Here is a 27,774-nt window from a genome sequence, read left to right on the forward strand (position 1 = left end):
TTTTATGCATTTTATGCTATGTAGGTCTAAACTAAAATAAACATAATATCTTGTTTACATATCACCATCTCTAAATACTTTTGTATATAAATAATTATATATTCACAGAATATGTTACAAAAACAAAACATATTCTCCTTGTCAAATATTCCCAATCTCAATCACCTGTATTACTGGGGCTCATTATTAAAGTCAGAAGACTTAGTTTTGTTTTGTAGGTCTTTCTCAGAATTTTCCAGTTTTACTTGTATTCTTTCCTGTACATGTATTATTTTATGTAATTATTACATGTAGCTTTGTGTAGTAATGTCATGATTAAACATAAGGTTATTCTATAACATTGTAGGTATTTCTCCTGTTATTTTTTGTGTCATACTTCTTTTCCTTTCATAATCTATAATCATTGTATACCACTATTCTGTTATCCATCTTTATAATTTTCTCACTTGGAATTTCATCTGTAAGTACAACCATACAACATGTTATTTTAAGAGATTAGCAATTATTCTCTCTGGCTGATTCCGCTGATATATATGCCCAATGTGTTGTATACATTCCTTTTACCTTTATGTTTTTGTGATTCTTCAAGTGCAATAGTGTGATGCCACTGATCCACATTTTTACTGTAGGATATCAAATTGTTTCTATATTTGGGGCAATTATAAATGAAGCTTCTGTAATCATTTATAGACAGTTTTGTGTGTTATACTTTCACTTCTCAGGAACAAATAGTTAAGATTGTAATTATTGAGTCAAAATTAAGAACTACTTTCTATAGTGTCTGCATCATATTATATTCCCATAACCAATATATGGAATATTGCAGTTCCTCCACATCTTTGCCAGTATTTTGGGTTGCCACTAGTTTATTTTACCTGCAATTATACTCAATGAGTATACAGTGATATCTCTGATTGTAGACCTAGTTTCATTTCCTGGTGATTAGTAGTATGGAACCCCTTATGTGTCTATTAGCTTTCTTGAACTGTTTCTTACTTTGCCCATTTTCTAATTGGATTGGTTTCTTAGTGTTAAATACTGAGAGTTTCTAGGTTTTGTCCATTGCTTGGACTAATGGCATGTAACACCATACTCTAACTGCCAGAGTTCTTTACATGAGTCCTATGTCAGATATGAAATTCAAAAGTATGTTTTTCTTTTAAAGTTCAATTTACTCACCTTTATTCTTTTGTAATACTTTTACTGTCGATTCTAAACTTTATTTTTCCTGGCCATTGATCCTGAAGATGTTCTCATGTGATTTTCTTTTTCGTCATTTCAGTTTTAACATTTTAAGACTGTCTTCTCAATTTTTATGGGAGTCTACATGTTTGGGTGATTTGGTTTGGTTTTTAACTCCACAATCACTTGTAAAAAACATCATACATTTATTTAAAATAAGTAATCTGTTTTCATTGCTTGGTATTCTTCTCTATTTATCCATGTAACTCATGTAACTATGCCAGCCTTCTATCATTACAGTCAAGATAATTTAATTTTATCCTCACAAAACCTCTTTGGAAGTACCTTTAAAGCATGGCCAGTTAAATATGTCCTAGGTGATTCCAAATTCCAGTCAATTCGACAATGAAGATTAACCATGGCATCTTGGTATTACTTATTTCTACTTTATTCTTATTTTTCAATACTGTTGTGGAATTATGCAATTTAGGCATTTCTGTATATTTTAACAGCATATCCACAAAATTTCTCTCTGGCATGTTGATAAGAATTACATAAAAATCTACAGATAAGTTTAGAGATGATATCTTTACTGTATTATGTAATAATCCATGAACACTTATTTTCTTTTTAAGATTTTCATTGATTTCTTTCTGAATGCAAAAACATGCATTCACATTATTTTTGAACATGTATATGTTATTCTATTTTCAAGCATCAAACTTACTCTTTATTATAATATGAAAAATGTTAATCTAACATATTGATCTTTTAAACTGCCATTTTTACTGAAGTTTATTTATTAGATATATCTACAAAAAAGATAATTGTTCTGTGACTTTTTTATTTACATGTCTCTATCTCCTTTAATGCTCATAATGTACTGGGTAAGGTTTTCTTTATTTACTGCATTTACCTGGAAAGAACGGCTTCTCTGATTAAAGCTGAGAGTGATGATTGACTATGGGCAAACAGGTATATTTAGAGAGCAGTTCAATGGTATGTCAGTTTATCTATTTAATAGAATTAAGTTCTAACTTGGAACCTATATTGTGATCGTGGTCTTTTGAGTAGATTTATAGTACCAGATATAGATTCTCATAACTTCATTGGGTCTCAAATCCAATCATCAAGGAAATAGTTATTCCTATAAGAGTTATCCCACTATTGTACATGTGGGCGCATCTTTTGTGGCAGGTTAGCACTGTAGTTAATAAGGTTCCCAGCTATGTAAGGCTGTTGATATACTCTTTCTCCAAGCAGTCTGAATAGCAGTTTCCAGCATTGTCAAAGCTAGCTAGCAGAAGGAAGCTTCCAACTAAGATACAGCATGGTTTCTTAACACCCTGCAAACAAGAAAAACCTCTTTACTCCTCTATCTTCCTCACCTCTCCAACACCTCTTCATTAATCCTAGTGGCTTTGGGAACCGTGGTATATCACAGTACACACTTTTGTCCAATCAGCTTTACTAGAAAATATTTATTGCAATGAGTCATTGGTCTGATGCAAGGCCTCTGGTTTCTGGTACATCATCATCATCACTGGATCCTCACTGAAACTCCTCTCAGATATCCCATGACAGTCCTGAGTCATAGAGATTCTGTGGATCTCCTTCCACAGACTCATATTGGTGAAATTATTAAGGCCACTCCACTTAGTTAAAAGGGAGGTTTATTTAGTCGTGTAACTTACAAATGAATGGATAGTTAGGTTGCAGGGTCTGGGAAAGGTATGTTGCAGTCCGTTGGTGGTCTCTGGAGAACTCTGCTTGGCCTACCTCCAGTATCCAGAGTCCAGGCACCAAGAGAGCCCTGGCATCCAGAACTCAGATCTTAACATCCTCTCTCAGCCCTGTCTTGTAGGCATGACCATTACCAAAGCCTCAATGGGTGTTGGAAATACCAGGTCAAAGCAGGAATGGCTACCCACTACAGACTCAGTCCTTTCATGAGCTCCATCAGGTCCTAAATAGTGTAGATGTTAGGTTGGGCCAACCCAGGCCTGGTTGTGGGCCTGGGTAGTGGTTGAGTTGGTAAGTTCAAGCCACTGGGGCTGGCCCCCTCAGGCAAGGGACAGAGTCAGCTCCCCGCTACACCCATGCCATCACTGTCAGTTATCCCTTGCTGATGGGTGATGGGTGAGGCCATATCTCCAGAGTTCAGGAGTCAGCTCACCTGTGAAGGTCAGACTAGCTCTCTTGCTGAAGTGTACAGAGAGGGGCAGAGCCAACTATCCCAGGGCCAGAAAAGGGCAGGTTGGTTCAACATGGCCCTATGATTTCATCATACATGGTTCCTATGGTCCCCTGAGGTGACACAAGCCACAGGCATCAACACAGACTCCACCTGCAGAAGGACCATGGACTGAGACATGGCCCTCAACAGCATCTTGGGCCCAGATGACATCCTGACTCCAGATGAAAGCATAGGACACTCAGATCATAATGGCTCTAGTGGTGGCATGGTTCCTAGACACCAACAAGGTGGCAACAAGGACCTCGGACTTCAACACAGACCCAAGCTGCCTGCAGTAGGATCACTGACTGAGACATGGTCCTCAGTAGCATCCAGGTCTGGATGTCACCATTGCCCCAGGTGACACTTAAGGCCTTTGGATTGGCACAGTCCCAGCTATGATATGGCCCTCAGACACTAACATAGCCCCAGATCCTGAGTATCCACATAGCCTTCAATTGTAAGAGGAACCTCAGACATCAACACAGACCTTGGTTGTAATAGGACCATGGACCCAAACATGGCCCTCAGCTGCAACTCTGGCCCATATGTCACCATGACATCAGATAGCAGTTCAGGCCACTGAGATCTGTATGGCTCTGGCTGTAGTCCACGTGGCCCATGGTGGCAACATGTGCCATGGACTTCAACATGGACACTGGCTGTGATAAGACCACACACCCAGACATGGTCCTCAGCAACAGCTCAGAATTACCCATGATTTAAAGGAGTTTTTTTTAGGTCATGCAGGGTACATTTAACTCATTTTTAATATCCCTTGCTTTTTAAATTATTTATAAAACAGTCAGCTTCCTCATGGCTTGTGTATACTGCTATCATTTTAGTAAACTTCCCAAACCCCTTCACCTCCCTTATTTACCCACTCAGTCCCTGCTTAAATTTATCTGCTCATAGTATCCCCTTTCTCTAATTTCATCTTACCTATACTGTAATATCTCCTACTTTTAGGCAGTCACCTAATGACCTCTTTCTAGATTTCTTCTAATGGGGACCCTACATTGAACACACAAACTTAAATATTTGAATCGAAGATCCACATATGCAATCTGGTGTAACACCTTTGGAAATCTTTGTGGATATTTATTTAAAAGCTGGGAATAGAACTACCACTACCAATTTTCCACACCTAGTATATCCAAAGAACTGTATCTCACTACTGAGATACTCACAGATTCATGTTGTTGGTAATCTATTCACAATAGCTAGGAAATGGAATCAGCCTTGGTATATATGAAGTGGTAAATGGACAATAAAAATGTGATATGTCTACACAGTGAAATTTTATTACACTTAAAGAAAAAACAAAAGTATGAGTTATGCAGGTGAATTAATAAAACATAAAACAGTATACAGAATGTAGTAACAAATACCAAGAAAATGTTTCTTATTCTTCTTTAGTATATATGGCTTACTAAAATTTTATTTGGAATTTAGTAGTTATGACTAGGAGGGATATTGAGTTGCAGCATTATGTTATAATTGTTTATTTTCCTGTATTTACTGTAAAGCACACATTTCAAATATAAAATTTTAGGTGTTCTGTTTTCTATTTCAGTTTATTATCATATAATTGTTAATTCTTCTTAACATATTGATAGAATTATTTATTGAAACCATTTAAGCTTATAGATTTTTAATTGATACTGTTCATTTTTGAAATTTTCCATTTGGTATCTTTGGGTCATGTTTTTCTTACATTTAATTTTAATGATATTTTTGAATTGAAATTGATTTAAATTACTCTCCCCCTTCTGTTCATTCCTACAGATCCTTCTAGTGACCCTCTCTCAAACCCCTTACATGTCCCCCAACTCTCAAGTTCATAGATTTTTTCTTTGATTGGTATTATGTACCTATATGAATATGTATGGCTTATATGCACACATATATAAGTATAACTTGTTGAGTCCATTTTTGTTGTTTCTGAGCATATAGCTTCAGGAAAACTTAAAAGGGGTCTCATCCCTGGAAGAGGCCAATTTTCCCAGCAGTCATTTATTTGCCTATAATTCTTTGCCTAGTGTTGGGACTAAAGAAATTAGGCTTGGGATGGGAATAGCAGGATACAGATGATTTAAAATAGGAAGCAGAAGAACAGTGGAGGAGAGAGGGAGGTCTATACAGAAGGAGAAAAAAGGATGGGGAACCAATAACACCAATGTTGTTTAATAATGTTTCAAGGAGTTATTTTATATTACCTAACTTGTACACAATGTGTGTGTGTGTGTGTGCGTGTGTGTGCACTCCCACAAGAACCTAAACTAACAAAATCCAGGAAATGAGAAACCTCTATTCAAAGGATTGGTTAGAGTAATCAAAATGACTACCAAAACAATACAGAATATCAATGTAGCCATTATTGCTTTTTATGTGTTGAGCATGGGGCCCCTCTTGCTGAAGACACCACCTATTCAGGACAAAGGATTCAAAAGACTCCAGCTAAATCTGACTTGTAAGACTCTTTACTGTGGTCTAGCTTCTAGGGTTCTAGAAAATACTATGTATCAAATTAGAATGAGAATAGTAAGTTAAAACACACCTTCTTTCTCACAGCTCCTCCAATTGTTATGTTAGCAATAGGTTTCACATGGTTAAAGTCACTGTATTGGCAGGGTTATATTTCTTTTCAATGAGTAAAGAAAAAATGTTTTCTTGAATTTTTCAACTTTTAGAAACTGCCTGCATTCTCTGGCTCTTGATGGCTTCCATCATTGACAGGCCCATCATTACTAGTCTTCATCACATCGTCTTACTCTCTTATACAGAGACCTCAGGGATATAACGGCACTAGCCAACCTCACACAGGAAGTAAATTGGTCTCCTAATTATGCCCATAGTGTCCCCATTTCCTTAGATTCAGTTCATTGTTGTCTGTATATTGGATATTAAAACAGGTTAATGTTACAAAAAAATAGTATGCAAGCTGTCCTAGACAGTACTTAGCCAGCTCCATCATCTATGAATCATGACAATTACCAGGATGACAAGATATGCATGAAAGTAGAATAAGTGAAATTCACATGTCAGTATTATGTATAAATGTTTTATTGAGGGGTATTTTTCAAATTGAAATTCACTTTTTACTAACTGTAGAAGTACTCAAATTAATTTTCATATTTTCAAGTCTTTTATATTTTTTTGAGACAAGGTTTCTCTGTGTTGTTTTGGTGCCTGTCCTGGATCTCACCCTGTAGACCAGGCTGGCCTCAAACTCACAGAGATCCGCCTGGCTCTGCCTCCCAAGTGCTGGGATTAAAGATTCTCACCACCACTGCCTGGCATATTTTACAAGTATTAATAGTGTTCCCAATGTTCTCATCATGCTTGTAGTATATGAAGCATCTTTAATAGTACTCCTGTTTGGATGTTGAGGTTTTTTTTTTTTTTCTTTCTTGCTCAGTATAGAAAAGCTTTTAAATTTTATTCATTGTTTTCAAAGAAAGAAGTACCTTTGATTTGTACTTATTGTTCCCCTGAGTAAAAAATTATCATTGATTTCTATCCTTATCCTTATTTTTTTGTTTGATTTGGTTTTGTATTACAATTCATCTTATTTTCTTATGGTGGGAATTTGTATTAGCTAGTGTATACATTTAATTAATTAAATTCCTTTTGCTCAGAATTCTGTCACTGAGTTTTAGTGTGCTAGAGTCACTTTGCAACTATATGACAATAATATTTGTAAAATAATGGGCTTGGAACTGCCTCTACTGAATGTACCAGTCTCTGCTGACTCCTCATGGGAGGCCTTACCTTCTTATAGGAGGGAATGGAGGTGGGTTGTAGGGGAGGCTTGAGGGGCAGGAGGAGGGAAGATCTGTGATTGGTATATAAAATGAATAAAAATATTTCTTAATAAAAATAATAAAATAATTAATGTCTTAATTTGGCTTATGGTCACTTGCTTTTATTGTTCCTTTATCTATATATAGGCAGAACATTAGTACAAAGAACATGTGGCAGAGTGTTCCCCTCATGGAGTCCAGGAAGCATAGACAGAGGGAAGCCTGAATGAGGAGTCTATGTTCTCTTTAGAAGCACACATCTAGTGACCTGATTTCCTTCTGCCTTCTAAAATTTATTTCAGTTTCCAATGATTCTATTAGCTAGAGAGCAAGTATTAAACACATGAGCTTTGAGAGGGCACTTAAGATCCAAACCACTCCATTTTACTTCTTGCTTTCAGAGGCTAATGTCAATCTCTAAGCAAAAATGCATTCAGTCCATCCCCAAAAGTTCCATAAGTCTTAACTGTTTTAGTTTTACTAAATAGTCCCCATTTAATATTCAATGAAAATCATTGTCTCAGTAAAGAATAAAAGAAAGTTCCACAATTCTAAGATACAATGAAAAAGGTCAAATGTCTAGATTAGAAAATTTAATAATAGGAAAACTGTATTGGTGAATTGGACCAAACTCAACAATGCAGTAATTAAATCCTGTAGCTCCACGACTGCGTCCTAGACACATGATAGAATGATGTGAGCACCAAAGACTTGGCAATAGTCATCCCTACTTGATTTTGCTGATTGAAACCTTCCTGGCTTATCTCCTATGAGGCTTTTACACACTCTTTGCAGCTTTTTGGCAGATTATTCTAGGCAGATTTTCCTAGAATCTCAAGTCTACCTTGAAGCTTAGGCTTCAGATGATAGCTTGATGCATTGCAAATACATTGGCTGGCATCTCAATTTTTCTTTCAGTATATGAAGAGACACTTCTCATAATTGCAATTATTGGATTCTTCATGGCCCCAAACCAAATATGGGGAGATCTGCAATTGGATACTGAAATAGTTGGGTTACACTGGGACTTGACTACAGTAGTTTCTTATTTTCTATCCTGCTAAACATGGGAAAATATTTCTGGTGCTGTTGTTCTAAACTGGCCTGTGCAAGCTCTGTTGTATGTGTGTGTATGTGTGTGTGTGTGTGTGTGTGTGTGTGTGTGTGTGTGTGTGTGTGATTATATGTCGTAATATATAATCATAATAATGTAATAACACACTTATATATGAGTTGTATATATGTTCTTTTTGGCTAAGTTGAAAGTATTTATTAATCATTGTAATGTGCCTTTTGATCAAATACTTTTTTGTTGTTGATTTATTTGTAATTAAGTAATTAATTAATTAATTATTCCATCATATATTACATCCCGACCACAATTTCCCAAATTCTCAACATAAATTGGTTTAAAAGTAGCCAGCATTGTTCATGCCATTGTATAAATGTTGTGCTGCTTTGAAACTTGCACTATCTAAATATTTATCTATTGCATGAATTACCATATTTGTTTATCTATCTTTCACTTTTTAGCTATTATACTTACTGTTGCTTTGAATATTTGTATAGAATTTTTCTGTTGACTTATGCTTTAGTTTATTTTGTACATATAACTGGGAATTGAATTTATGGGTCCTATGATCACTCAATGTGATAATTACTTAGAACACTACCATATTATTTTCAAAAGTGGCTAGAGCAATTGGCATTAATATTTGAAGTCTAGGAAGGCTCTTAATTCTTGCTGTTCTCCTCAACTATTATCTATCATTTTAATAATAACAGACTGGTGGGTGTGAGCTAATCTTGTTGGAGCTTTGACTAGGATTCCCTGATAAAGATTTTGAGTATCTTTTCCTGTATTTATAGTATATCCACACAACTTTGAAGAAGTATCTGCTTAATTTTTTTATTTATTTGTGAATTTGGATGTTTGTATTTCATTTTTGAAACTGTAGATCTTATTCACATATTCTAAATTATAATACTCTCTTCAGACATAATTTTAGAGTATCTCACCTCACTTTATTATTATTTTTTGCTTTTCACAATATTATTTGATGAAAAAATTAATCTGATAGAGATCAATATTTCTGTCTTTTATGTTACCACTTGTGGTGAAGTATCAAAGAATCTTTTGCAAGATACAATTCTAGAATATATATTACTCTCTTTTCTCTAAGTGTTATAACTTTAGGTCTTACACTTAGATTTATGATCCATTTTGAATTATTGTATTTGCTGATGGCTAGTCGACTGATTTCATTCTTTTGCATACAGATGTCCAATTGTCCCAGCACCATTTGTTGAACACTTTTCTCCACTGGATTGAGTTGGCACCATTATCAAAAAAATCACTTCACCATCAAAGTAAGGGTTGATTTCTTGACTGAATTCTATCCTAAGGTCTATATCAATTCTTATGCTAGTATTATCATGTTTTGAACATTGTATTTTTATAAAAAAAAAAAAAAGATTTGAAATTGGGAAATGTGACTCCATTTTAAAACCAGGATTGCTTTGGATATTTTGGGTTCTATACATTTCCATGAGAATTCTAGAATCACTTTCAGCACCAATTTCTCCTGAAACGCCCATTAGAATTTCAATGAGGATAATGCTGTTACTGCAAATAAATTTGGTGAGTTTTTCCATCTTAATGTTACATATTGTGATTCCTGAACACAAAATAGCTCTTTAGGATCTCCTTAGCTCCCCTTGATAGTGTTTTCTAATTGTAATTATTAAATGAATTTTAAACCAACTTTAAATGGAATGGTTTGTTAATTTAAGTTTCAGATTGTTCACTGTTATTATGTAGAAATACAAATATTTTTCTATATTGATCTTGCTTTCTTCAACTTTTTGAACACTAAATCTCTAGTGGTCATCTATAGATTACTTGAAGTTACTTTACTCTATTGTCTTTATGATTTGTATGTATATTTCACTATATGCAACAAAATAGACAAGTTTATCTGTCTATTGCTATCTTTTTAAATTGCTTTCTGTGACTGAGGTTTCTGGTTTCTAGTGAGATTAGCCTCTTTCTCTGTTGTTCTGAGGGAAAACTTTAATTGTCCACACTTTAAATATGCAATTATAAGGAGATTTATTTCAAAAATTCTATTCACAAATTTGGCAATTTCCTTCTGTATCTACTTTGTTTTGTATTCATGTAATGCAAATATGTTGGATTAGGTCAATTATTTTTTAATTCAATTGAGACGATTCTGTGGTTTAATCTTTTAATATCTTGAATTAATTGAAAAATTTAAAGTAAATTTCATTGTTATGTTTTTGGTAAGAAGATTATGAGTTCTATTCTTCCAACAAGTGTTTAAGTTGAGAATATTACTACTATTTGTATCGTATGATTGTATACAGAAGCTATATAGACCTTTTAGGTTTATTTTCGTTTTTTCGAGACAGGGTTTGCACTTTTCCTGGAACTCACTAGGTAGCCCAGGATGGCCTTGAACTCACAGAGATCCGCCTGGCTCTGCGGATTAAAGGTGTGCGCCACCACCACCTGGAAGAACTTTTACTTTTTATATAACTGAAGTTTTATGCTCAATACATTACAAATCCTCATTTTCTATATTCCCATTTCCTGAAATCAGCTACTTTCTCTAATCCTATAAGTTTGAATACTTTAAATTCCACATGCAAATAGAAGCAGGAAATACTGGTCTTCCATGTCTAGCTTATTTTACTCAATTTCATTTCTTCCAGGTTCACATATGTTGTAGAATGTGACTGGGAATCTTTACTTATTTAAACTGAATGATATTTGTATTTCTGTGCCTTCTTACTTTATTTATGCATTCTTCCTTTGATAGATATTTCAAAAGTTTCCTTGCCTTGTCCAATTTGAATAATACAGCTATGACCACTTTTACAATAATATGAGTTTATTTCCCTGCTTCTATTCTTTTGAACCTACACTACATGTAGAAGCACTAGATTCCATGAGTGGCTGCAAAATTTTACTTGCCTCACCAGCACTGTGCAAGGGTTTTTGATTATCCTGAGTCCTTTCTACATTAGTAGCTTTTCTCGTCACCATTACCAAAATACATAATAGAAACAACTTAAGGAAGAAAGGTCTATTTTAGCTCACAATTCGAGGAGGTTTCAGTCCATTGTGGATGAATATTCAAGACATGCGGAAGGGTTCAGACTGTCTGCCAGATTATGTGTCAGCAAGTGACCTAGTGGCAGTCAACTAGGTTGGCAGTGGATAGGACCAGAAGCATAAATGAGTATAACCTTCAAGGGATCACCACATATGCTTGGGTTTGTCATTTAGGCCCTGTGTCTCCGAAGTTTCATAACCTCTCAGAACTGTGCCACTACCTGATTTCAAAGTACTCAAAACATGAGCCTGTTATGTATTCTGAATTCAAATAATAATTCTTGTCAGTATTAGATATCATTTGATTAGATATATTCTAGTAGCTTTTTTTTTTTAAAGAAATTATGGGGTTTTTTTGTTTTGTTTTTTTGTCTTTTTTTTTTTCCCAGAGCTGAGGACTGAACCCAAGACCTTGTGCTTGCTAGGCAAGTGCTCTACCACTGAGCTAAATCCCCAACCCCTCTAGTAGCTTTAATATGCTCTTATTTTGCTTTTCACAGTTTTTTAGTGATATAAAATACAATTAATCTCTTAGTCATTTATGTCTTCTTGTAGAATTCTATTTGATTTCTTGTCTTTTCATTTATTTTTTACTTTGTTTTACTTTTCTAATGAGTTGTAAGTCTTACCTAATATATTTTTGGAAATTAAAACCTTATCAGCTTTTAAAATAGCTTCTCCTATTTCATAACACTATTGGTTGGCTATTTATTTGTTTAAAAAATACTCTTCAGTGTGAAGTAATTTTCTTTATCTTTGGTTTGTTGATTGAGCTTTTAATGTCATACTTAGGAAATTACTGCCAAGACCAATATCATGGAGATTTTTTTCCATATTCTTTCAAGGACATCAACAGGCCTTATATTTGAATCTTGAGTCTAATTCCTTCTCCATATATGAGTTCTTCTCTTGTGTGTAGGTATTCAGTTTTGTCATTCTTATCATTGTAGGAACTATTATTTCCCATTGTATAATGACACCCTTCTGAAGACTGTATAAATGTCTAGCCATCAATGATCGGCTGGATGCTCTGTTCAGTTTCTTTTACCTATATGCTAATTGCTGTGCTATGATATTAATGCCTTTGTAGCCTTTTAAATTGTATGTGATCCATTCAATTTTTTTTTTTTACAGTATTGCTTCTAGCTATTTGGAATCCTAGTCGTTCTATGTGACTATGGTGATTTTTCCCTTCATTTTTTTTAAATTTGCCATGAGAATTTCACACAGGTTTCACTGACTCTCTAGATCTTTGGAGATCATATGGCCAATATCACAATATTAAGCTTTCTAATCACTTAACACAGGGTGTCTTTTCACTTATTTAAGAATTTAAGTTTTCATTAAATTTGTAGCTCTAATTATTCAAGTGTTTTATTACATTGGATTGATTTCTAAGTTTTTAATGCTTTTAAATGGTATTATTTTCTTGCTACTCTGTTCAGAAAGCTCATACTGATTTTTAGTTCTGCAATTTTTGTGAATTTATTTGTTAATTCTGCCAATATTATTGAGGGATTTTTAAGATTTTTCTCTAAAAAATTAGGTTATATGAACCCAATGTATTTTCACTGTTTTATATCTTGAACTGACTTTACATTCCTCAGATAAAATACCTTTTAGTCATAATATATAATTATTTCACATATTGATGACTTTTTTATTATTTTGGCTGTATACATTTATTCTTATTTTACTGAGCACTTTTCTTACATATTCATAATGCGTGTAGATTACGTTTTTATTTTTTTATTTATTTTGATATCATGAAAATATGGCTATCATAGAATGAATTAGTACAATAGAATTAGCTGGGGTGTGTTTTCTACCTTCATTTTAAGACCAAAAGAAGTCATGAGATCCTATATAATTTGAGTTATATTTTCTTGTTAGCCTTCATGTGGGTTCTGGGAATCAAACACAGATCCTCTAGAAGAGCAGCCAGTGCTCTTAGTCACTGGGATATTCCTCCAGATCCTATTTTTATGCAAAATTTTTATAATTCTCAAGTGTCATTACTTGGATCATCAGCTTATAAGCCAGTAATAATTTGCACAACCAACTGGAAATATGTAAAGTATTTTTCTTCTTTCTAACTAGAACTTTATACTTTTGACAATGGGTAAAACAGGCTATGTATATGTCTAGTTATAAGAGAATTAAATCATAAATAAAAAGGAGAATGTTCAGGTGACATAAAGTTTTTCATAACTCCATATTAATAGTATCCTAATCATAGTTATAAAATTGTTTTCATATCATAGTTTCCTGTGGTATTATTAGTGTACTAATCACATGATTTTCAAACAATGTAAAGATAATTGAAAACATGATCATTGTAATGTATGTATAGTAGTTTACTTGATTATTCTCTATTACCTACAATATCACTTTTAAATATATTTTACTCTTTCCACGACTTCTATACATTCCCATCAATATAGCATTATTTTCTATGAAACTATATAATTCATAGTTAATGTTTATCAAATTGATTCAGGGTCATTTTTATTCCAATGAATAATAAATACAGTTGTATTATTATATAAGTTCTAGAATTTCATTCTATGCTTACTTATATGTCTTAGTTAAGATCATAGCATCATATAATAGCTATTAGAACCATAAAATAATCAATCATATATATTTTTATTTAAAATTTTGTTTTATGTTTATTTACTCTTATAAGAAAAAGTTTATCATAGTTTTAATTTTTAACTTACTCTAAATTTGTTTCTTATGATAACTATATTATTTATATAAGTTCCTAAAAAAATTAATGGAAACATATTTAAAATTCTTTTTATGCATGAAAATATAATGTATTTACTGTTTAGATTACCATCAATAAAAAATCTATGTGATAGTAGATGAGAGATGATATAACTAATATAATATGATAAAGTTAATTCTTCAAATCAGCACTTCATATGGGAATCATGGAATAAAATTAAAATAAAAGCACAGTTTTCATATGCGTAATTTTCTTAGTATCATAACTTGGATCATTATTATGAATTATAATAAATTTTCTAATAAATTGTGTGTTTTTGACTTGTATTCTCAGGCTCTTAAAGTTTTAAAGACTCAATAAAGTTTTCAAATGTTCAGTAATAGAGAAGGAAAGGTACAATGCAATGGAAATACAGCCCTGGTGGCAGGAAGTTCAAGAGATTAAAAACTTGACCAAAAAATAAGAATAATAAATCCTTGGATTTTGCATAAAGTAGTACAGGTGCCTACCAGACTAAACCAACACATTTTTTGAATATAATTACATCATTTTCTCCCTTCTCATTAATTCTTCCAACATATGCCGTGTCTCCTCCCTCTAGCCTGTTATATTTTGCCCTTTACTCCTACTCATATTTATGGCCATGTTTTAATTGATTATTGTACACATATGCATAAAAGACCATTTGCTGGGCCCATTAAGTTCTATTTGTATCTATGATTTGCAGAGTCTCAGCTTAACATTGGAAATCCCATTGGAGATGCTTATTCTCTCTCAGCAATCATTATTTGCCTGTAGTTTTTTTGTTTAGGGGTGGGTCCAATGTGATTTCCCTTACCCCTCTTATATATCTATTGCTTTTCTCATAAATCAGGTATTGTTTAAGCAGTTATATTGCTGAGAAATGTGTGTACTTTTTCTGTCATTTCTAGGTGAGACAATGCACATCAAACTTCCTGGTCCCGTGACTTATAATCTTTCAAGTCCGTTTTCTTCAATGGTTTCTTTGCTTTAAGAACAGGAGTTGTGTTATAGATAGATATATCCTCTAGGGCTGGGCACCCAATGATCATTCATTCTCAGCAGTTTCACCAGTTTTCTTTTCTGTATTGATCTCTGTTGCAAACAAAAGCTACTCTTAATTAGGCGTCAGAGTGACACTTTGGTGTATATAAGGATTAGCATTTTTAATGAATGCAATAAGGAAGTGTGCAGATCTAGTAGTAAAGTGGCAATGATATGGTATCTTCTAAGATATATGCTTTCATTCGTCCCATGTAGTTTTTTAGGTTTCTAGTACAAGTAATGATTTTCTTTTTGTTTATTGGGCCTTAAATCCAGTTAGATTGTTGTTGGTTATTGCCAAGATTTGTGTGCCACCATTACACCTTTAATATATCTTGCCAATCTGGGCATTGTTGTGGTTTGTAAGCATCACAGCTGAACAGAAATATTGATTGCTACCCTCCCTTGGTACCTTGCATAACACCATCAGATACTATGAAAACTTTCTCAAGAGAGCAAGCTTTCAGGTTAGATCTAGCTCAAATCCAAAGTGTGTAGTGTTTTCTGCATTAACGACTTACCTTCAGCCTCTGGGATGCAATGAAAGGCAACAGCAATATCCTGTATTGTTTTGGAAGTCTCTTGGACTCCCCAAATGAACAACTTGAAAATTTTTTCTCATGCCTAGTGCTTGAGATTTTGCTAGATGAGCTATGGTTCTAGGAGGAACATTGTCAAACCAGATAGCGTAAAATGGTATCATTTCTTCATACATATATGTGTGTGTATGCATATGTATATAATCATATATTATACATAATTATACATATATTATATGTATGTATAAAAATTTTAGGTAAATATAAAATGGTATGATTACTTAAGGCTTTATCAAGGATCCTTGGATACTATATCCTTCCATCTGTCTTCTTCTGTATTGACCTACTTCCTCCCTCCTCAGTTAAAGACCCCCTCCAATTTTTTTCAATTTTTCCCTTGATATTGTTTGTATCCTGTTACTCCCCTCTCTATAACGCCATGTCATCATGATCCCTGTTTACTTTCCTCGTTTCTGTTTTGACTTCAGTTTATATCCCCACATCTGAAGAGTTGGACCTATGAACCATAAAGGAGAGAAAACATGTGGTATCTGTCTTTATTAGTCTGGTTTTATGAATAGATTAGAAATGAAGCATACTGAGCAAATGTCTCTGGAGTAGGTTGTTAAATTCTTAGAACATATACCAAGGAGTGGTATAACTGGATCATATGGTACATTTATTTTTATTTTTTGAAAATCCTCCATACTGATTTCCAGAGTGGTTGCACCAGGTTCCAGCAAAGAATGGGAATGCCTTCCCTACATCCTCACCGGCATTTGATGTTTATTGTTTTATTGATTTTAGAAATTTTTGCTGGGTGTAAGATAAAATGTTAAAGTTTTTTAAATTTGCATTTCTTAGCCATTTTTATATATTCTTTTGAGAATTCTCTGTTCAGATTCATAGGCCATTTTAATTGGCTGATTTGTTCCCTTAACTGGTTTTTAGCTAAAACTTTTATATTCTAGATACTAATTCTCTATCAGATATAAGTATAGATGGCAAAGATTATTTCCTACTATGTTGGCTTCCTCTTTACTCAAATTTTTTCACTTGACAGTTGTTGGCCTTAATTCCTGGGCAAATGAAATCTTATTTAGAACATCATTTCTGACACATCTTGTAGGATACTGGCTTTGTTGTTGTTTTTGATGGTGATGATGATGATGATGATGATGATGATGATGATGATGATGATGATACTTTATTATTTCTACCAGTTTCAGCGTTTTAAGTTTCAGCTTGAGGTCTTCGGTCCACTTGAAGTTAAGTTTTGTCTAAGGTTCTCCTTAGTTATATGTGGATTCAAAGCCAGTGGAGTATATGTGTGACTTTGTCTCAAACAACTAATAGATAGATAGGTAGGTAGGTAGATAGATAGATGGATAGATAGATAGATAGATAGATAGATAGATAGATAGATGGGTGGATGGATGATAGATGGATAGATAGATAAACCAAAAAGAAAGAAAAAACAAACATAAGGGAGGGAGTTATCAAAATTATCAGACTGGTCTCATGACTACCAAATATAAGTCCAAGAAATAAACTAACATAAGTTTTTGGAACATAAAGCTTGATGGGAACATGAAATACTCAACTGAACAGAAATTTTAAAAAAAGATATAATGGATTAGAATTTAGAATAGAAAATAAATATCTAAGCTTACAGTATGTTAAGAATTGATAGTTCAAGATCAACAAGTATTGGGAATCCCCTCAAAAAAAAAATAAATGAAAATGGGTCAAAAGTTCCAACATACTCTGGAAGTGGGATTTAAGAAGAAAATAAAGAACAATGAAGAAAACTAGTATTTTCAAAGAAATTGGCTGCTATTTTACAAAACTTTTTGTTTCTCTTATGTTTGAATTAAGATATTGTTTGCAAGTGGAAACAGCACTTTTGACGTTTATGGAAGAAATAAAAAGTGACAGGCACTATTAAATTTCAGAAAATACTTTTTATTTAATTTTGAGTGGAAAACATAGCCTTTTATGTTGTGAGTTAAAAATTACTGTGCAGAAATACTTCAACACTTAGTGAGTGCACTTGGGCCTAGTAAGTGCATGCTTTACCCAGATGGTACATAGAAAAAAAGGCTCCACAATTTCTTTTAATGTAACTTGATTATTTTTATAAAATATAACTGCTATACTTTCTTATCAGTGGTTTGACTGTAGTATAAATTTAGAACTCTTAACTGGATGAAATTTTTTAAAGCCTAGAAAATGGCGTACCTCTGTGAAAACATATTATTAGACTTCTATTAAGTTGAATATGTTTCTTGAAATCACCACAAAGTGGGTCAATACAGAGAGAAAGGCCAAAATAAAATACTCCTTCTGAGAAAGATGTAGAAATAGATGTCTCCTGAAGAGAGAAGCTAAAGTGCTAGTTACAAATCCTCCTTCTGTAATCTCTAGTATGCTCTTTGTTCAAATTTGTACACCTCAGGCTGTTTTGGAAACACTATCAATTTGTTTTCTTCTTTTGCTATTTTAGTCTGTGCAGGATTTAAGTATCAATATTCTGTTTGACAGAGTGCACTTCTTTTCATGAAAAACACTTAGCAGCCTAATAAATGAATGCTTCCTGAACACATGAACAATTTTGAACACAACTTTCAAAAAACTCTACATTTGATGATATAGGATGTTGTTCAGGAAGACTTCATGTGTATGCATTTTTAGATACATAGTATAAATAAACATTTATTAAATCTGTTATCCTGTCTTTATCAATGTATCTAATATTCTGTCTTCTACTAAAAAGAAAGGAATGTACTTATATGGAAAAAACAAATGAAACATGGTAAGACACACCTATAATCCATGCACTGAGAGAGAACAGACTGAAAGATAATGATTTTGAATCCAATTTGGGATACATGGTGATACATTATCTCAAAAAAGAACAAATTAAACTGAAAATCATGTTTTGACATATGTTATTATATTTCAACATTATGAGATAAATTTAAGGGAAAATCATAACTTATCTTAATATATACAAGTCACAAGGATGAATTCAAGTGGTCATGGCACAAATGATACTGAATATGTAATAATAAGCACTGTCAGGTGGGTCACTTCCTTTAAGATTCCTAACAATATAAGGTGGAAACCATATATATTGCATGCTAGCATTATGTCACCCAAAGATTTTTTTTTCATTATTTTATACTTTATAGATAATTTGTTACTTAAAATGAAATTAATCAAATTTTGGAACAACTCATTCTATAAACTTCATTCAATTTATATTAGTCTTTTTTCCCAGTATACATATATAATTACATATTATTATTATTACATATATTTCTTATATACTAACTGTATAGAGAAGAATTTCAGCTTTCTGGACTGAGTGACACAAACCTATTATTTCAGCTACTGGGGATGCTAAAGCAGATAGACCAGAAGAACAAGATCTGCCTGTGCCACACACATTGTGAAATAGGTGTCAGCTGGCAGAGTAATATAGTGAGATCATGTGTCAAAAATAAAACGTAAAAAGAGGGCTGGGGATATAGCTCAATGGTAAAACACTTACTTACCTAGCATGTGAGAGACCCTAGGTTAAAACTCCAGTACTAAAAATATAAAAAAAGCAAAAACAGCAAATAAACCAATCAGGCTTTGTGATCAATTATCTTAATGATTCCTGAAAACTATTTTGTTTTATCACTAGCACTTTATTAGTTAAAATTCTTTCCTTGTCCTCCTTAGTTCTTATTGTCAATTTGACACAACTCAAAGTCACCTTGGAAAAAGGAACCTCAATTGAAGAATTGCTTTGATCAGTCTAGTCTCTGGGGCATTGTTTTGATTGATAATTGAGGTAGGATGGCCAAACCCACTGTGGGTGGTATTATCACTAGGCAGGTGGCCTGGGCTTGCATAAGAAAAGAATAGACCAGAGAGTGAGCCAGTAAGCAGCTTTTCTCCATGGTTTCTGCTTCAGTTCCTGCTTGAGTTCATGCCCTGAATGCTCTTAGTGATGGATTGTGAGCTAGGAGTGTCAACCAAATAAACAATTTTCTCCTCAAGCTGCTTTGTTAATGTTTCATCACAACAGAATGAACAGAATGAAACTAGAATAGACTTGTATGACTTTTACTTCCATATTACTCCATGGTTACATTTTAATTTCAATTTCATTGATTGATTTTTTTTCACCTCCCTCTCCACGTCTGCTTATTTTGAAATTTGTTTCCTCAAAGCTCTCCTGTCTCTAAATGCCTTTTCTCTTGGAAATCCTATTTAGAATCTATCCTTTTTCACTTTTTTCCCTCTAGCTGGATGTATCCACAGTCATATACTTTGTCTAGTAAAATTTCCTCAGTGGCTCTTGATTTTACCTTGTTTTTTTATTTCTGAGATTTTTTTTTAACATTGCATTCTAGTTTTTAAGAACAGCAATGTGCTTAAAACATTTATCAATTGGTTCTTCTCCCCCCAAAACAATCATAAAGCTCTATGAAGCATTTGGTTAATTTGTTTTCATTTAATTCCTCCTACCATGGCCAATTTCAAACTGTCACTATATATATATATATATATATATGGGAATATGCGAAGACTCTGCCCTTTGGGGGGCAGACATATAGGCTTAGTCAAACTACACAGACTCTGGGAGAATGTCAAAACAACAAGCTGTTTATTCAGGAAGAGGAAAACCTTACATACCCTCCACCCCACCCTGGGGCAAGGTCTGATGAATATGCATCTGCTGATGTGACATAGCTGACTCTCATTCGTCTAGGTCATCTCCAGATCATGTTTTAGCTGCTGTTGCTACAGCCTTTAGGCAGAACCAGGTTGTCTCTCAGAAAGTATCTTTCACTTGTTTGGGCCCACTGGCCCTCAAGCCTGTTAGGGATGAGTCATCCCACACCTTGTAAGTTGGAAATGTTTCCTAACAATTTTTGAAAATCATTAAAAGTCTGCAATAGATCTCTCCTTAGTAGTACCTTTTGGGTTTAATTTTTTGTAGTTCTATCTTATATCCTAAGTAATTAATAGAATTTCCTCTTTTTATTTTTTTAGGAGCAATTTGTAGTTCCTAGCAAAGCAAAACTTTATTTCTTTAAAACATGTTTTCTTTATTTCTAAGGTACCTAATTTTGGATCAGCTAATAAGGTACCATCCATATAATGATAAATTATGGATTGTGAAATTTTCTCATGAATTATCTCTAATGGTTTTTGCATAAAATATTGGCATAGTGTAGGGCTGTTTAACATTCCCTGTGGGAGGACCTTCCATTGATATCTCTTGACTGGCTGAGAATTGTTATAATTAGGTACTGTGAAGGCAAATTTTTCTCTATCATTTATTTGTAAAGGTATGATAAAAGAAACAGTGTTTTAAACAGTAACTATTATAGGCCTTTTTGCAGTAGCAGAGAAGGCAAGGGCATCACAGTCTGTAGGGAGACCATCAGCTGAATTATTTTATTACTAGCTCTCAGATCTGTCAGCATTCTCCTATTACTGGACTTTTTCTAATAACAAATATAGTAGAATTCCAAGGGCTGGTAGATTCTTTAATGTGTTGAGCATTCAATTGCTCTTATACCAGTTATTCTAAAGCTTGTAGCTTCTCTTTTGTCAGAGACCATTGTCCAACCCAGACAGGTTTATTAGTTAGCCACTTTAAAGGTGGGGCTGTTGGTACTTTTGAATGTTCAACAGCAGTTGTGCTCTGTTTGTGTACAGCCTGAACAGTTGGTGACTGTTTTTTATATTATGTTATAGTATTACTCCTAGAAACATGCATTGGTCTGTATTTCCTTTCTGAGATTATAGGAATCTTAACCTGGCTATTCCACTACTGCAACAGATCTCAGCCCAAAAGAATCATTGCTATATTTGCCATATTTAGCTTTATCCTTCCTCTCTGTCTTTTTTTGCCCTATGTATTAAACCCATTTTAAACTCTGTTTTCCCTGAGATAAGATTTCAATCCCTAGAAATTGGATATCTACCTCTTGAAGAGGCCAATTTGGATGCCATGATTTTGGTGTAATTATAATCATATCTGCACCTGTGTCTACCAGGTCCTCCAGAACAATGCCATTAATTTTAATTATAAACTTTAGTCTTTGTTCATTCATGGAGGTATGCCAAAATATTTGTTTTATTGTAGTCTTTGGAACTTTTGATTCATCTATCAGAACTGTTTTATCATCCAGTGCAGTATTGTTCTTTACATTAGACATTGGGTTATTTAATTGTCTTGGAGAGTAATTTCCTCCATATTAGCTGGAAATGTTTGGACCACTCTTGATTTGGGGGCCTGTAAGATATGCCAGTAAAGTATATCTATTGGTAATCTGCACTAATTGGTCCAATGTTGGCCTTTGCTGCATCTTCTACATAATCCAGAAGGTTGGGGTCTCCCATTTGGGTTATTTCTAGAAGGATTATTGTTTCTAGGAGCATCCTGTGTACTTACATGACCTGGTATACCATTGTTAAAACATTTGGTACCTTGAGTAGGGACATCAGATATAGTGGCAATTAATGTGGCAATTCCACATAGTTTATCTGATAGTCAAAAGGGGTTTATTTTGAGTCAATTTACAGCAAGCAAAGGGAATTGGTTATGGGATCCAGGAGAGGTGAGGCATAGTCTAATGCAGTTTTCTGGAGAACTCTGACTTGGTCTACAGTCCAGCATCCAGAATCACGAGGTATCCAAGAGAGAATGTGTAGCCAGAAGTTTTCCTGGTGCCACTCAGCTCACAGATACTCAGACCCAAATAAACACTAAGACACTTATATTAATTAAACCTGTTTGGCCTAATGGCTCAGGCTTCTTGTTAGCTAGAACTTACACTTAAATTAACCCATTAATTCTTTATTATGTTTATCCATGTGGCTTGATACCTTTTTGTTTCAGTTCTGCCTTTACATCTTGCTTCTCAAGGCAGCAGCGGCTGGCAGCAAGAAAGATTACATCCACATTTCAGTTCTTAAGGGGTCCCCATCTTTGCCAAACCCTGGGTTGGGGCAGGTACCTAGCAGTTACCTGTTTCCTCCTGGGGGTGGTGCTTCAAGGATGAAGCACAGATAACCACCCCTGCATGTTTATTTTTGACATCATATTAGTTTTTGAAAATCTATATACATGAAGATTTTTCCTGGTATTCATACTAAAATACTCAATAAAAAATATTTTGTGAGTTGATGTCATTAATTCCAAATGACCCTATTTTCTCTGCAATAAGCTTTTTTTCCCCCTTTGGTTTTTTCGAGACAGGGTTTCCCTATGTAGTTTTATGCCTTTCCTGGAACTCGCTTTGGAGACCACGCTGGCTTTGAACTCACAAAGATACGCCTAGCTCTGCCTTCTAAGTGCTGGGATTAAAGGCATACACCACCACTGCCTGGTGCAATAAGCTTTTATATATGTTTAATCATTTCCAAGTCCAGTATTTCTTTGTTTTTAATTGGAATAGAAGATGATAGTTTTATTAGGAAATTTTCATACGCATGGCTTTTTGGATCCTCCTGTCCCACTCCTTTAATTTTTATATATCTGGGTGTTAGTATGCAAAAGGCTCATAAAATAGGGCACCATGAGAAGGAAAATTATGTTTTAAAATAGAAAATGAACTATTGGAGACAAGAGAAATGGGTACTTGGTAGAAATATTGATGAGGAGGTACTGTCAGTATCTATTTGTTGGGACTGGTGAGATGGCTCCAGTAATGGCTACTTTTTAAGATGACCTGGGTTTGATCCCCAGCAACGCATGGCTGCTCACAACCACCTCTAACTCCAGTTCCAGAGTATCTGTTGCTCTCTGTTGTCCTCCATGTCACCAAGCACCCATATGGTGCACAGATATATATGCATGCAAAGCACCTGTACATATAAAATAATAAAACTTTCAAAATAATCTATTTCTAAAAATTGAGTGAAGGCTTTTTATGGATGTTTCCTCAAGGTACTTTGAACTTAATTATACTATAATATACTGATGTTGACTATTTTTGAAAAATATACTATGAATCTATTAATTTTTAATTAAAATATAATTATATTACTTTGTCCTTCCTTTTTCTCCCTACAAACTCTCCCATTACCCCTCCATCTAGCCCTTCCCATGTGACTCCCTCATTTCTTCTCTGATCGATGGTCTCTTTTTCTTTATTATTGATGCACACACATATATGATTAAGAAATAATATATTTCTTGATTATTGATTCTTTATTATTGGTATATCCTGTTGAGTCCATTTAGCATGGTTTGTGTGCATATGACTTCAGAACTAATTATTTTATAATCAATAGTCTAATACTGGACCCATCCCTAAAAGGGGCTAATTCATTCTCTCTCAGCATTCATTAATTGCCTATAATTTTTTGTCTAGTGTTGGAACCCTAGAAAATTTCCTCATTCCTGGATAGCATGTCTATTGGTCTATTGGTGTTATTGTTTGGGTCCTGTTTAGATAACATTACTCTTGAGGCATCACGGGTGGTATTTATGTGTCACTTCTAAGAGGTGCAATCTCACAGCAGACACCAGGGATGAGGAGAGTTGGTTACAATCATTTTTTCCTGTTCTCATGGAGATCATGCTTTCAAGAGTTGCTCTTCTGTTGGTACGATTTCCAATCATTTACTCCTCCTCACCTATGAGTGCCTTTCTAGTTCCTCTTTATTCAGATGTAGCTGAGTTATATATTTTATGTTAGCACCCACCCTTTAAGCATAGTGCCACAACGAGAAAGTACTGTGTACACTAGGACAGAGGCTTTAGGGTTAGATCTAGCTAACATCTTCCAAGTTCTGTGTACAATATCTTAAATAGGGAGTTATCCTCATCCGCTGGAAGGCAACCAAGACAACAGTAGTATCCTTTATTGTTTTGAGAGTCATTTGGATTAGCCTGACCATCAACCTGAACAGAGGTTTCTCATGCTTGGTATTTGCATTTTCCTTAGACTATGGTTTTTGTGGGAACAATGCAAACTCAAGCTGCATAACTTCATTTAAGATGCATGTATGTATACACATGCATGCACTTACATGTATTGTATATAATTTTAGGTCAATATCTAATATGCTTCCTTGAAGTTTTATTAAACATCCATGCTATTATTTGTCCACACTCCCTCTGTCTTCTATATTGACGTCTTTCCCCTATCCTCAATTAGAGTTCCCACTCCTAATTCTTAATTTGACCTTTTCTGTGATTTTCCTCTCTGAATGCCCATTTTAAAATTTAAATCTTAGGAAATTTCAGGGGGTCTAAGTTATCTTTCTCTTCAATGAATGAATTAAGGGGTCAAAATGTCCGTAAAATATTGGGTCCTGTTCTAAGAAAGGACACCATGAGAAAATGGGCCACAGAATCAACTAAGCAGAACTCGTGGGAGCTTACAGAGACAGAAGCAGCAATCACATAACCTGTATGGATCTGAGCTAGGTCCTCTGCATATGTTATAAGGTTGAGCAGGTTGGTGTTCTTGTGGGACTACTCTAACAGTGGGAGCAGGTGTGTCTCTGACTCTTTGCCTGCACTTGGACCCTTTCTCTCTAATTGGGTTGCCACGTCCAGCCGTGATGTGATATGAGGGTTGTGCCTATCTTACTGTAACTTAATATGTCATGTTTGGTAACATCTCTGGGAGGCCTGTTCTTTTTCCTTTTTTTTTTTTAAATAAGGCAGAGTTTGTCTATGTAATCTTGGGTGTCCTGGAACTCACTCTTTAGAACAGATTGGCCTTGAACTCAGAGATCCAGAACTTAACTCTGCCTCCTGAGAGCTGGGATTAAAGACATGTGCCACCACGGCCCAGCTAAGTCTGATATATTTTACTTGTTTCTACTGTTTGAAAGTATGCATTCTTTAATGTCTTATGAATAAAAGTTCATCTCACCTATAAAGTTAATATTAAAGGTTCATATTTTATTTACATACCAACCATAGTTCCACCTCCCATTCCTCATCCTGCCCACCTCACACAAACCCCTGACCCACCCCCTATCCACTCCTCCAACAGGGTAAAGCCTCCTGTGAGGAGTGAACAAGGCCTGGTATATTCAGTTGAGGCAGGACCAAGTCCCTCCCCACTGCATCAAGGATGAGCAAAGTATTCCACCATAGACAATGGGCTCCAAAAAGCCAGCTCAAAAACCAGGGATGGATCCTGATCCCACTGCCAGGGGCTCCTTAAACAGACTAAGCTACACAACTGTCCCCAACATGCACAGGGCCTAATTTAGTCCCATATAGGCTCTGTTAGGGCTCAAATGGGCCTAACAGACATATGTAGAACATTGTACCTAAACACAAAAGAATATACCTTCTTCTCCGCACTTCATGCTACCTTCTCTAAAATTGACTACATTGTAAATCTTAAGAACAATCTATCTATCTATCTATCTATCTATCTATCTATCTATCTATCTATCCAAAGCAGTCTTTTTGTGCTATGAATCCATTTGGACACTTATGAGATAGCAAAAGAAAGGTTGATGATAGGTCTGTATTTGCTCAAAACATTGAAATTTAGAGGCATGTTCTAATTTAAACAATAAAATGCAAAAGAAGATTCTCTTAAAATCAAATGAATTCACTGCTTTAGTTTATGCTTATGCTGGTTTTATTTTCTTTGCATATTTCCTTTATACAGATAAGTAAAAAATTGTTTTCGTATCATAAAAACTAGCTTCTTTACGTATGGAATAGCATTCCTACATAAGATAAAATTCATGGTTTCCAGGAAAATGTAAGCATGAATTCTCTCAACACAGTTAATGTTTCAAAAGGAGTTAATGGCTGTTTTAAAGAAGCTCAACTTTCTGCCTTGTTCTCTTCTCGCCATTCACACAACTCTGCCAGCACCAGGAATTCTGCTTCAGTCTTTACTGCACCTGCTTATGCAAATAACTCTTGCCTAGAATCAGTAGCTCTGGCATGCCACTAGGCCTGAAGGAAAGGGATGATCTGAGCTTCATTTACACAAGAAACAAAGCTATGTGTCTACAGTCTACCTTCTCCTAGGCTCTGTAGGGGTGTTACCTAGTAGATCAGCAGTGAGTCTGAGAAGCTTATACTGTTTCCCATATGGCCTAGTAGTGTATGAGTGCACAAGACATTCATTGCAGAAAACAACTGATACATTAAAAGCTGAATAACACCAAATATTCCCTGTGTGGCTGGAGAGAAGAGAACAAGGCAGAGTTTCTATAGATGGTAAGGCAGACTGGCTAGGGCCCAGGAGTAAGTAGCAAGGAAAAGGTTTGCAGACTGTAGGTAGATCTGAATAAGGTCAGGAGAGGAGAGAAAGGGAAGATGGAGGACAAAGGAACAGAGGACGAAGATGAGATGGAGAGCATGAGAGCTTAGTTATTACTAGAGCTATGAGAGGGTGGAAAATGAAGGGACAGAGGAAGTGAGTGTCAGATCGGAACTGAAGCTGTATAGATAGAAGTTTACTAGAGAAATAAAGTAAACCGACCTAAAAAAAGGGGGTGGGTGGGTCTACCTTCTAAAACACCTAGATTTTGCCCTTCCACATAAGACCCCATGCCCAAGCATCTGCAATAGCTGTCCCAGTCACAGAGGAAAGGACTCTCATGCTTGTGAAGTTCTCTGTAAAGAAGGAATGAAAATAAAGTTCTACATTATATCCCCCCCAAAAGAAGAACCTCAACTTTGTCGATATAAACATATTGCATGCGACAGAATTTCATGGTTACTAATGCAAGCTTTAGAAAACAATTTAGCTACATTTCCTTTGTGAAGCTGCAAACATTGGATATATAAACTGTTGTAATTTAAGGAATTGCTGCAGTTGAAGATTCAGTAGCTTTATGATTTCATTGATTTGAGGGTAAGGTATAAATCTGATAATCATATTATTTGGGGTATTTTCAATTGTATTTATAAAAAGAGGAAGCTTTATTACTAGCTTTTTAAAATAAATTGGGATGTTATATTGTTGCTCTATCACATTTTGAATTCTAGGAGCATGGTTTTAGTCTAATAATTATTTGCGAATCAAACACATAAGCATTCTCATATTGTTGGAGTATCAGAATGTGTG

At 34.6% G+C, this 27,774-nt stretch overlaps 1 protein-coding gene across 3 annotated transcripts in view; it reads left to right on the forward strand.

Moving 5' to 3' along the window:
• Dach2 (dachshund family transcription factor 2) overlaps positions 1 to 27,774 on the forward strand; it is a 508,482-nt gene that overhangs the window by 433,596 nt on the left and 47,112 nt on the right. The gene's annotated exons all lie outside the window — the stretch shown is intronic.

The sequence above is a fragment of the Onychomys torridus genome, chromosome X (genome assembly GCF_903995425.1).
Source record: "Onychomys torridus chromosome X, mOncTor1.1, whole genome shotgun sequence".
Lineage (NCBI taxonomy): Eukaryota > Metazoa > Chordata > Mammalia > Rodentia > Cricetidae > Onychomys > Onychomys torridus.